Source organism: Lissotriton vulgaris, chromosome 3_1, assembly GCF_964263255.1.
Source record: "Lissotriton vulgaris chromosome 3_1, aLisVul1.2, whole genome shotgun sequence".
In the NCBI taxonomy this organism is placed as follows: Eukaryota; Metazoa; Chordata; class Amphibia; order Caudata; family Salamandridae; genus Lissotriton; species Lissotriton vulgaris.
In genome coordinates this window covers 231,590,959-231,603,477 of record NC_141689.1, presented here as the reverse complement: position 1 = coordinate 231,603,477, position 12,519 = coordinate 231,590,959, and positions in this window count along the sequence as shown.

Sequence of the window (12,519 nt, the reverse complement as noted above, 5' to 3'; positions counted from 1 at the left end):
CGGAAAAAGCCTACCTACATCTGGCCCTATGTGGTGTACTTAAGTCTGTCTTCTAAAAGAGTAGCATGTATGTGATCAATGCTAGGACTGGCCAAAACATGTAGTAATAGCATTTTTATAATAAATTGATGTGAGCAGTGAAACTGGTGTCCACGCCCTATCTTTGGATTCGGAGGACTAGAGGGGATTGTGTTATATATAATGAGCCACATAAGTCCATCTGAAGCCAGGACCCAGGATCCGCAACAGTGCGCACCAGATTAGAGGAGCCCCGTCAAATTGCAATCTCTTCCAGTATTGCTGCAGCAATGCTCGGGATGCACACTTGTCTGTCAATTTCAGCTAAGAAACGTCATTAATCCATTCAGTATTGCTTTATCATGTTTTTAATCCGTATTGCCATGCAAACCCAATGTGGTTCAGAGTAGGACACGCCTTTATCACAGGTAGGGCGGGTTTAGGAAAACAAACACTATAAGGATGATTTGCAAACCATAAAAAAGGACAATAAGTCCATTTGGTTACTGAGAAATATCATTCACCTTAGCCTAAATAAGTTCAAAGCACTTAGTTTTTGAAATACAGAATCTTTGCACACACAATGTAAATGAGAATTGTCATAATTCAACTAAGTTAATTAAACTGAAACTGAACCAACAACATAATAACGTTGACTATCATATTAACATAATCATGCCAAAACACAGAATGCCCTGAAAATCAACTGGCTATTAAATAAAGAGTAAAGAGTATGGCACTGAACATTACCGTTATGCACAAATGTTTGGTAGTACATTCTTGCAAAATTAATTCATTTTAGCCCAAGTGAGCTTATGCGATACTGCCATATGATCAAAGTAACTCAATCACAGAATTGATGGCAGGTGGTAAAAACAAATTGAAGTTGCATATCAATCCCAGTGAATGAATATGTCTACACACAATTTGTCCCCAGTGGGCAAATGCACATGCAAAACCATCCTAGTTGATAAAGGAACCCCAGATCTTTCTGTCCCAGTGAATTTATATTGGTAAACTTGCAGTGAACAAATGAATAGTAATGACATGTTTAAACTCAAATTAAATCACTCAATATGATTAATGATAATATACTATCCTACTAATAAGCTGAGTGAGGTGACATCCTGCAGCTTTCCAAGAAGTGGGGTAGGGAGATGATTAGCCCCAATCATTACCTGATGTTTTCTCTATTTTGACCATATACAGTCAACCGTTTGACAGCAGGTCCTATGTGAAACAACCAAAACACGCAAACCTGTTAGAACCACTATTTACAGAGTAAGTTGGAAAACTTTCATTGGAGGAAATAGACACATTTCTACTCCCATGGTAACCATACGTACATAATGCAAAGGCAATCCGGATATTAAGAAGGTAGGAGGATGAGAAAAGAAGAAGAAATAACTATACACTGAAAATGAGTAAGTAAAGAAGGAATAAGAATGACCGACAGCAAGGGAGAATAGAAAAGAGAAGTGAAACTGAGACAAAGAAAAGGAAGGAGGAAAAGATTAAGGAAAAGTAAAAGTATAAAAACCCCACATAACCCAAAAATACTCTGTTGATCTTACATCTAGATCACAGAGAAAGAGATTAGAGAAGATATGACCAAACAAAATAGAATGGAGAATGTAGAGAGTGGAAAACTGTATGGAAAGGTCAAATACAGTCAAAGTCATTCTCCTATATGTATTGACAGTTCTTCGTCTGAATTCCAACCATTAGGTACTTGGGGGTCGAGTTCTAATATGTACCTCAATTCTAATTGGCGTAATTGCTTAACCCTATCCCCACCTCTACTGAGTTTAGGTATACAGTCTATGGCAAAGAAACATAAGAGACATCTGTTACTATCATATTTTTCTTCAAAGTGGCATGCCACCAGATATTGTTTGTCTTTATTTTGAAAAGATCTCATGTGTTCCAGTACTCTCTTTTTCATTGGAAACATGGTGCTCCCCACGTTGGATTTTTCACAAGGACATGGACGAAGATAGACAAAATAGTCTGACATGCAAGATAGATGTTTATCTAAAATCATGCGTGTCTTTGCTAATGGTGAAAATGTTTTTTTACATTATTGTTGTACTTACAGGATTTGCAAGAAGTACACCTTAAAATCCCGTCACATTGTTTGTGTTGGAACTACAATCAGATATTTCACTCTTCCATAGTTTATGTCTGGGAGAGGGATTCTCTTCTATTATATCTTTTAGTTTTGCCTTAGTTCTCAGGATTTCCTAGCATTTGCTAAGACTCCTCCTTATTTCCACTGGATTGTTGTATGTGGTGATGAATTTCATGGTAGGAGTTTGAGTGGTATATGGCTTAGTTAAGATTATAAGTGCTTCTTCTCTACTTACTCTCCTTGCTTTCACTAGGGCTATGTTGAAGATAGAACCCTGTTACCCGCTCTCCCTAATACGTGCTTTCTTCTGAAATGCAGTTCCTACGAGTTTGTAAGAACTCTCCTTAGGGGATGCTGTTAATTAAGTTCCAGGCATAACTACTTTCAGCATGAAGCAGGGTGTGGCCTGCTGTACTCTTTCGGTGTAATGTAGATGTGGGTTTGTTGCCAATCACAGAGATTAGGGTATCTAGGAATTCCACCTGGATACTGTTAATGTGACCCTCAAATTTGAGATCATATGTGTTGTTGTTCAAATCTGAGATAAAATTCAGTTCCTGATCAAAGGTCTAACTTCCCGACAATAAATAAATCATCAAGGTTTCATAACCACAGAACTGCATGGAAACTGTAGAGTTCAAGACCTTTGGACACCTGCTGCTCCCCCCACCCCATCATAAGGTGCCCTGTATTTGTCTGTAGGTTGAATTATTGAATAGAAAGAAATTGTTCTCCAGGTATAACTTGATCATTAAGATCAACATTTCAGTTTGATGGAGATACACCAAGGGACAAGATTTAATGACATGTCTGCAAGGCTGCACACAATCATCATGTCAAATGCTGGTGTACAGGCTGTTCACATCCAGTGTGACCAAGAGAAAGTCAGATTCCCCCACAATGTTCTGTATCCTAAGCAGAAAGTCTTTGCTATCATGCATGTATGAAGGAAGAGACAATATATACAGACTTATGAAACAATTACCAGATTTAGAGGTATGCTCTAAGAACCTATTGAATACACGATGGGTCTCCTTAGTGGTTTGTCCTGATTCCTTTGCAACTTAGGTCTTAGGTTGAGTACTGCTTTCTTGGGTAAACTATTCAGTAGTAAAGCGTATTCCTCCCACTCGATAAGTCCCAGTTTTTGTCACCTGTTCAACATTTCATGGTAGCAATCACTAGATTTCTCAATAGTGTTTTTAGGTACTTCTTCATAGTGCTCTTTACAATATAGCTGTCTCATACTCTCAATTATGTAGTCTTTATTGTCCTGATTAACCACCTTACTTCCCTTATCAGATTGTCTTATGACAATGCTCTCATAATCTTGGAGATACTTAAGAATAAGTCTCTCATTTTTGGACATGTTGTCTAATCTCCATCTTGGCTTATTTTGCTAAATGTTTCAAATCCTGAGTGACAAGGGTTTCGAATGTATCAATAGTGCATGGGGGAAGTGTGAGATTAAAGGTGAACTTGGGTTTGAAGTTATCAGGACAACTACCACCCAGGTTGGAGCCCAATTATTCTAAATCTACTGTTTCTCCACTGAATTTGTCCACCTCCATATCAATCTCAGTAAGAGTGATCATTGTCTTAATATACCCTACTATAAGTTCAGCGGTGCTAGTTTTTTTTCTAGGCGGGGGTTGGGCACTCCCTTTGATTTTCAATTTGTCCCACTTATGAAGTTTTACATTTCTTATGAACTAAAACATGTCTGTCCTACTTTGTAGATAGTTAAATGAGTTCACAAGGTAAAAGGGCAGCTCAAATTGTAGAAACTTAACTTCAATGGAGTTAAGAGAACGGGTAGAGAGATTTACCACATTATTTGATGTAATCATCGTCCCTTCTTTTGTCCCCTTTTTTCTATTTCCAGCAGGGTTCCTTTTGATGTTGCTCCATCCTCCTCTCCTGGTTGCTTTGATCTTTCTTCGTTACTTTCCCTCTTCCTTTGCATCTTTCTCCTCTGCCTCCTCCTCTCCCCTGCCTCCATCTTTCTGCCAATTCTGTTGTTTCTTCCCTTGATTGAGTAATCGAAGAGCCTCCCATAAATTTTCCATTCCTGTAGAATCCTTCTCAAACTGTCCCACAGTGCCATCTTCTGACACATCACTTTCACTGATGTCACTCCTTCATCATTATGGCCATTGCCAGTAGGTAGTTATAGTTAGGACCTAGTTTCCATAAGAAAAGTGTTTTTTGACTTGCTTATAACTTTAGTGGCATTTGATCAATATTGATGACATTTTCCTAAAAATGTGTCCTCCTGATTCTATTTGTTCATAGAAAGTTTTGGGGTGATCCAGTAAGCAGGGGCAGAGAAAAATGGAGAGTCAAAATGGTGTGTTTCCCACTTTAATTGCTATACGTATTTTAGACACAACTACAGCCTGAGCCGCTGGATAGAATTACCACAAATGTGATGTAATATACTCAGTAGTTTTGGAGATATTTGAAGAAATCAAAATGTGTATAAGTAGAAGCTTGAAACCTCCGTAAATATTGATGATCTCGTGCAGAGATCAGATTGGCTGCCAACACTTCAACCAGTAAGTGCTGGCATCCATCTTGCGTTGCAGAGAGGTGTAAACCGGGGTGTGTCCTTGGACCACCTCTATGTAAAGCAGCTTCCTGGAGGTACCTGGTGGGCTATTTGGCCCCCAGGAACCCTCAGGATTCAAGGTGACTTAATCCCCCAAGTTACAACATGCTAGGTGGCACGTTTGTACAGTGGTGCAGGGAGGGACGGGGCCTGATATAAGAAGTTAGTAATCCTGCTGTGTGGCACTTACTGGTGGTAATAAAAGGGGTAGTTGGCCCCCAAGGTTGACTTTTGGGGCTAACTACTCCTCCTGTTACCTCCAGTAAATCCCATAGAGTGGGATTGCTAAGAGGTATATCGGAGGCCAGGCTCAACTTTCTCCATCACTCTGGAAACGTGACTGGTATGTTATAGTTAGAAATTAGCATCTAAAAAACCTTTGAAAGCACTGCAAAAACCATAGGTTTCAGTGATGATATGGTTTGAAATTTGCATTTAAAAAACCATTGAAAATCACTGAAAAAAATAAAGGTTTCAGAAACGTTATAGTTAGGAATTAGCATTTAAAAAACCTTAGAAATTCACTGAATAAACAAAGGTTTCAGGGACGTTATAGTTAGTTGGACATTTCACTCGTACACAACTAATCAGGGGTGCAACAGGGTGTCAAAGTGGTCGATTCTGGCCGCACCTTTCATCCGATCCAGACGCCGGGCGTGACGACGTGGTTTGAAGCTCGAGGGCCATACACCCTACCATTGCCGCATTGCACAGATATCTCTGCAAGTGTACATTAGCAATTTCCCAGCCCCTGATTGGTGCCCAGTCGTATCATTCAGATTACCTGTCAACCACCTGACTGTCTTTTCGTCGTACTTGTTGGGCCTTTCACCTCTCGGTGGTCCACAGACACTTAAGAGGATATTTGCAAGACCCATCCTTCCTTGGAGGTACTACTACATTCGCCATCATTCTCTCTATTTTTCCCGATCTTTTGGAATATCTGTTACTGACAATTGGTTGTTTTAACCTGTTTTCCAGTTTGTGGTTTTTTGTCTTGCAATAGACGGTTACCTGATGAAGGCTGACAAGCCGAAACGCGCGTAGTCTCTATCTACCGCATGGCCTCTATCGCCTTTCTTGTCTAATGCTATGTGTATGTCCCTTATATGTTTTTTATGAATTTTTATAATGCTGCTGTGTAAATAATGGATCACACCTTGAACGCATAACAGTGTGAAATATAATGAATAATTGCAAAATAAGCTTTATTGATTAATAAAAATGTAAGAATTTTTCTAGTAAGTTGGTGATTAGTCCTTTTCATGTGGGTCTTTTATTTGTTTGTTTAATTAGTTCTGATCTTTATTCATGTGTTCTAACTTGGCTATAGACCTTTTTCAAACGTACTGATTTTTCCTGTGTATAGCAAGTTCATTATTATATAGGGGTCCACTACTTCTAAAACAAGTCAAAGTGACACCCTGCCACCCTTGATTTTTTCCCAATTTTACCGAATCGGTATTTACTGATTCGGTAATTGACATTCATTCCTAAGGGCCTCCAGGCCCATAGGAATGAATGGCAAATACCAATTGGCTAATTACCGATTCGGTAAATACTGAATCTTAACGATTATTCGGTATTTACGAATCGGTGAATACTATTTACCTACATGAGGCCCATAGTATGTAAACATAGACAAAATATTGTGCAAATCACCACAAAAGTGCTAAATCTTTTATTTGTTCTTCATTTTTGTGCAAAACATTCAATATGTATATAAATGTAAGTAATAAATATTACAACATTATTAACATATTTAGAGGTTAAATCTATACACATATATATCACTCTAAAAAGCAACTTCTAAATACAATGATAGCATTTAAAAATATGTCATCTCAATATGGCAATAGAGAAGTAATGATTATCCATTGATCTTTGAATATACTCTTTAAACATTGTTATCATTGATCAAAGGATATTGCAGTTTCTCCAAATAATACTGCCTCATGATTATTGAACCCATTTTCATGGTAATTACAACCTTATTGGTTAAATCCATATATTTTCAATTATTAGAGGGTCACAATCAAATAAACGAAATAGCCTCTATCACTTATGTATAAACACAATATTCAATTTTAAAAAATCAATTCAATCCACTACTCAATATTCCGTAAGATGGCTTCCAGAGCCCAACTAATAAATAACATAAAATTCAAAATATAGTTTATTTTAAGATTCTGTAAACTAATCACATCTAGAATTGTATTAATTTCAATCACAACCTTCATGTAAAGATCTTAAATGCAAAACACTGGATAACCTCACATCATGTGAATGAAGTGCTTAATAAAACAATAAATGCATAGGGAAACCAAGTGCTGAATATATTTAAGGGAGAGACAAATTCATCCAGTGAACATTATGTCGTCTTTGTCTCATTTTTTTTTTTGTTCACATTTTTTTATTAAGGTTTAACATATCACGCCCCCCAGGGGTGGGGTGGGTAAGGCAGGAGATGATTACACATTATTACACACATTAGAGGGTTACATTGGAATTAGTAGAAGTACATTTAGCAGTCTGCTAGGGATACGTAGTCACGGCCTCGCCTGACTGTGCTGCATATGATGGATCCGTCAGCATTTAAAGTGGAGGTTTGGGTGTCTTGTGCTAGGGCCCTCGCCTCCGATTCCATGACATTGCGTGTCAATGGAGGCATGTGTGAGTCTTGTCCCCGTGTGTGTCGTTATAATTTGTAATCCCGTGATAGATACTGGTGAGGGAAATGTGCGCCGGTCTCGGAACCGCAGGCTTGTAATTTGAAGAAAAACATGGAACCATGGGGGAAACTTTTTCTAGTGTAGCATATGGTGCTGGACGTATGCGGAACGCTAGTCGGGGTCAGTGGGCCCAGTACGCCGGGGGTTGATAAGATTTGCCGGGGTCAGCACCTCCCATCTGTGAGAGGGGGTCTATAGTCGCTCCGTCTTGTTGTGTGTGTGTGGGGAGCTCAGGTGTCAGGTAATTGATTGGGGTGTCGCGGGGACACCCGGGTGTGTGGGGGAGATGGATCTGGTACAACTTCTGGGGTTGTTTCATGTTTGAATTGGATGAGCAACTGTGCCCATTCTAGAGAGATGGGGTTCTTTCGCATTCCCTTTACTTCCTCGTCCCGTAAGAGCTCTTCTTCTGCCGCACCCCATTTGATCACAGCTCCTAACCAGGCTGCTTCCAGTGCATTGCAATGGCTCTTGTTGCCAGTAGAAGGGCAAAGGATGCGAATTTCCACTGTAGTTTCTCCGATGTTTTCCTATGGTAGGTTCCCAACGCGCTAACTTCCTAGGATTCTATTTGCGGGAGGTTAATTAACGTGCAAAGGGTTTGATGTATCATGATCCAGTATTGGCGGAGGGAGGGGCAATCCCAAAATATATGTTTAAAGTGCGCTGCGGGCATGTTGCACCGTGGGCAATGGAATGGTGTGTCCGGGTAGTAACGTTGAAGTTTATCTGGCGTGAGGTAGGCCCGGTGAAGAATGTTGAATTGTATATTCTTAAATCTCGCGTTTCTAGAGACCTTTTTGGTATATTCCAGGGCGCGTTTCCATTCCGAGTCATGGAACACCCTGCCAATATCGTCCTCCCAAGTCTGTCGCAGGGTGTCTAAAGAGACGTTTGTCAGTTCCCTTATGGCTTTATAGTGCCACGTTACGAGATGTCTGCCGGATCCCATACGAAGAATGGTATGGAGTACCGGGTATGTTGGCGGTTCCCCGTCTCTCAGGTCCCAGTATTGTCGAGTATTCTCTAGGAGATGTCTATACGTGAGGAATTGGCCCCATGGGAGGTCATACCATTCGACCATCTGTTCATAGGTGCGCAGTTGACCATCCTGGATCAGCTCCGCTATCTCGGTTACGTCATGATCGGTCCAGGTTCGTAAGCTCCTGGTGGTGAAGTGGTGTTCCCCGCGAGGGAGACCTACCAATGCTAATAATGGGGAGTAGAGCGGCTTGTCCTTGGAGAGTCGGTGAATACGCATCATACATTTGCGTGCTATGGATACCTGGAGCGGGTGGGTGCAGGACGGCCTAGAACCCGGCAGTAGCATACGCCTGATGACCAAAAGAGGTATCTTACCGTCTACCGTTGTGGTTTCCACTACAAGGCGCTCCGCCGTCCAGTGGGACAACCACTGTAGCTGCGCCGCCAGGAAGTATGATTCGAAGGACAGGGCACCCAGGCCTCCCTCTGCGGTGGGCAACTGCAGTTTACTGAGCGCTACTCTATGCCGGCCATTGCCCCTTATGAGTGTTGTGAGCAACGTGTCCAGTTCTCGGAAAAAGGATCTGGGTGGAATCACCAGGAGATTGGAGAAATGATAAAGCAGTCTGGGTATCATTATCATTTTCGCTAGCGCCATCCGGTCTATGGGCGCTAGGGGCAGAGTTTTCCAGAAGGCCACCACCGATCATAGGCCCGCCAGCACCATGCGGTGGTTGCCTTCGTATAAGTCTGTCGGGGATTGATACAGTCATACTCCCAGGTATCGGGGGGCTGCTCCTTTCCAATGGGGCGATTGCGTGCCCAGCGTTACCGCATGTGGCGCCAAGTGGAGGTGGAGCGGGTAGACAGTCGACTTTTCCCAGTTGACTTTGAGTCCAGAGATAGCGCCAAAGGCTTGCAGGGTGTCCCATATTGAGGTAAGATCCTCTGTGACATCACAGACGTACATCAGCAGGTCGTCTACGTACAGGGAGACACAGTGCGTTGTCTCCACTATTGGTATCCGCCAGGTTTCACCCTCCCTGCATAGCCGTATGGCCAATAGTTCGAACGTCAGTGCAAACAGCAGAGGAGAGAGTGGGCTTCCCTGCCTGGTGCCTCTCTCGATAGGGAAGGGATCAGAAATTAGTTTACAGATTCTCACCCTAGAGGTGAGCCCCTTATATAGGAGCAGTGTGTATGCCAACAGGGTCTGGCCATATTGCAGGGACTGGAGGACCACGAACAGATGTGACCACCACAGTGTCTCGAATGCCTTTTCTATGTCGAATATCAGGCATGCTGCTCAGGGGCACCTGTCGCGCACGCTGTCCTGGATGACGAAAAGCCTCCGTAAATTGTGTGAGGTGTTGTGTCTGGGCACGAATCCACGCTGGTCTGGGTGAATTAATGTGGGTATGAGTGGACTGTAACGTTCGGCTAGTATTTTTCCCAGGATTTTACAATCTGCGTTGAGGAGCGTGATGGGTCTGTATGAGGAAGGGTGTGTGGGGTCTCGGTGGGGTTTTAAAAACGTCACCATACTGGATTATCGAAACGATGCGGGAAGGATCCCCGTTGTCAGGGCCTCCTCGACTGTGAGTGCAAGGTGGGGCACTAACTGGGCTTTGAATTTGCTATAGTATTCTAGCGGGAACCCATCCATCCCCGGAGACTTCTTGTGAGCGAGGGACCCTATGTCATGTTTAATCTCTGCGGCTGTGATCTTTCTGTCTAAATCTCTTTGGTCTTCTGGGGATATGGCGGGAAGTCTGTGCTCGTCTAGGAATCGTTGTAGTGCATCGTGTGGCACTGGCGCAGGGTTGCTGTAAATTCCTGTGTAGTAGGTGCGAAATGTGTTAAGGATACCGGATTGGGAGTAGTGTATCTGGCCAGTGTCGTCTATGAGCTCCGTGATGGGTTGCGAGGTCGTGTCTTGTTTGGCCATCCATGCTAGGAGGGCACCCACCCTGCTGCCCTCCCTGTGTGTGCGAGTTGCATATTTGCGGAAGTTATATTTCCGTAGGTCCCGGAGTGTCTCCGCATAAGTCAGCTTTGCCGCCCCTATTCGTTCTGGGGAGACCCCACCTTGGTCCGAGGCTCGGGATATCTCTGCCAGTGCCAGCTCTGCGGCGCTTAATGCCTTTTCTAATGTTCTTCTTACCCCCACCACCTGTTGGATGCAGTGTCCGCGTGCTGTAACTTTGTATGCGTCCCATTCTAAGCCTCTAGTGGAAGCAGAACCCGCGTGGCGTTGGAAATGCACCTCGATGAAGTCCCCGTGTGTGTGGCAAAAAACCTGATGGAAGTCGCCATGTAGGGACCGGTGGGTGGGGTGGTCGCCAGCGCAAGGTTATCACATGTGCGTCGTGGTCCGAAACTGTGTGCCCGAGGTAGTCGGTGTGATGTATTGTTTGTAGTATCGTAGAGGAGCAGAGAAATCTGTCTAAGCGCACCCGGAGGTCGTGAGGGAGGGAGTGGAAGGAATATAATCTGGTTGTTGGGTGCCACGACCTCCAGACGTCAATTAGTGCCCAGCGCCCCACCCAGTTGCGGAAACTCTCTGTTTGTTTGTGTGCTGGGGACCTTCGTGGGGGGCGGTGTGACCTGTCAAGGAGCAGATCCAACACACAGTTGTAGTCCCCTCCTAGGAGCCAGGGGATCGCAGTATAGCGGGCCAAGATTCCAGTCAGTTTTTCCCAATATCGGTCCTGCTCTGTGTTCGGGGCATAGATGCTTCCAAGCAATATCGGTTGACCCTCCAGTAGGCCACTAATGAAGGCATACCGACGCAACTGTCTACCAAACGGGTGTGTTCTTTGAAAGGCACTCCGGGTCTGATCCATACTAGCGCGCCTCTCGGGAAGGTTGAGTATTTTGTAGCAGATATGATTCCCCGCCATTTCCGGTGGGGACGACCTACCTCTTGGTTTGTCAAGTGGGTCTCCTGTAGTAGGGCCACTTGTGCCTGTTGTCATTTTATGTAGGCATATATGGAGTATCATTTAGTGGCTGTGTGCATCCCCCTGACATTTAACGTTATGACTTTAAGGTCTGAGTGTGGTGACGTGGATGTCATGATACGGCTGCATCATGTAAGGAGTTTGTGGGCTCCTTGTTTCCATCCCCCATCCCCGAGCCCCCCCCCGGTCTCCGCGCCCCAGTCGACCCAAAGACCCTTGCTCAGATTCTACATAGCTGTGTCCGCTGGTTGCATTGTTACTAGGAAAATAATAACATTCAGGGGGAATAAAGTTCAACTTCGGGAAACAATCCCAACTAGGGGGACCTATCGCGCAGGGCAATACGTCCAAACTGCAGTACATGTAAGTTTGTTAGTCCGTTACAGAGGGGGTGGTGGCCAGGTTTCTTCTCCGGCTCCACTACCAAAATGTATTTGATTTTGAAAGTGACTCCATAGGTAACCTGGGTGCTGCTGGATATTTCAGGAGGAGTGCGATGTCGACCCGGTTGCGCTCTGGATTCAGCTATCAGACCCGACCTCAGTCCTGCTGTCCTGGGCCGCTCAGGGCCTACAGGGGTGGAATGTCGCGGGTCTGGTCACTGTGGTGGGTGTCTTACGTATGTCCGTCCTTTGTTACATTAGCAAGTCTGAGGTCTGGGGTGTCACCCTTGGGGGTGTTTGGGACCATTCGCTGGAGACCCGGGCGTCGCTGGTTTCCTCTTCTGAGCTGAACAAGTGCAGTCCGTTGTCTAAATCCGATGCTTCTTCAGGTGGGCCGAGCACAGCCACAGCTTTGAGTGCTTTTCTGCGCTCCGCCAGGATCTGAGTGAGGTCCGGGGAGCCTTTCCCCGGCGGGGTGGAGTGAGTGCTGAGTTGCGTTAGGGTGACACTACACCTCTGGCCTCGGGGCCCTCGCTCTTGTGGATTATGTTGCGAGCTCGCCGGTGTCGGGTGGCGCAGAGTGTGTTATTTTACCCAGGTGTCCGCTGCTCTCGGGTCAGTAAAGAAGTGTGTGGTGCCCTTGTGGATTATCTTGAGATTGGCTAGGAATAGGAGGGCATATTGGATGTTCTTGTGC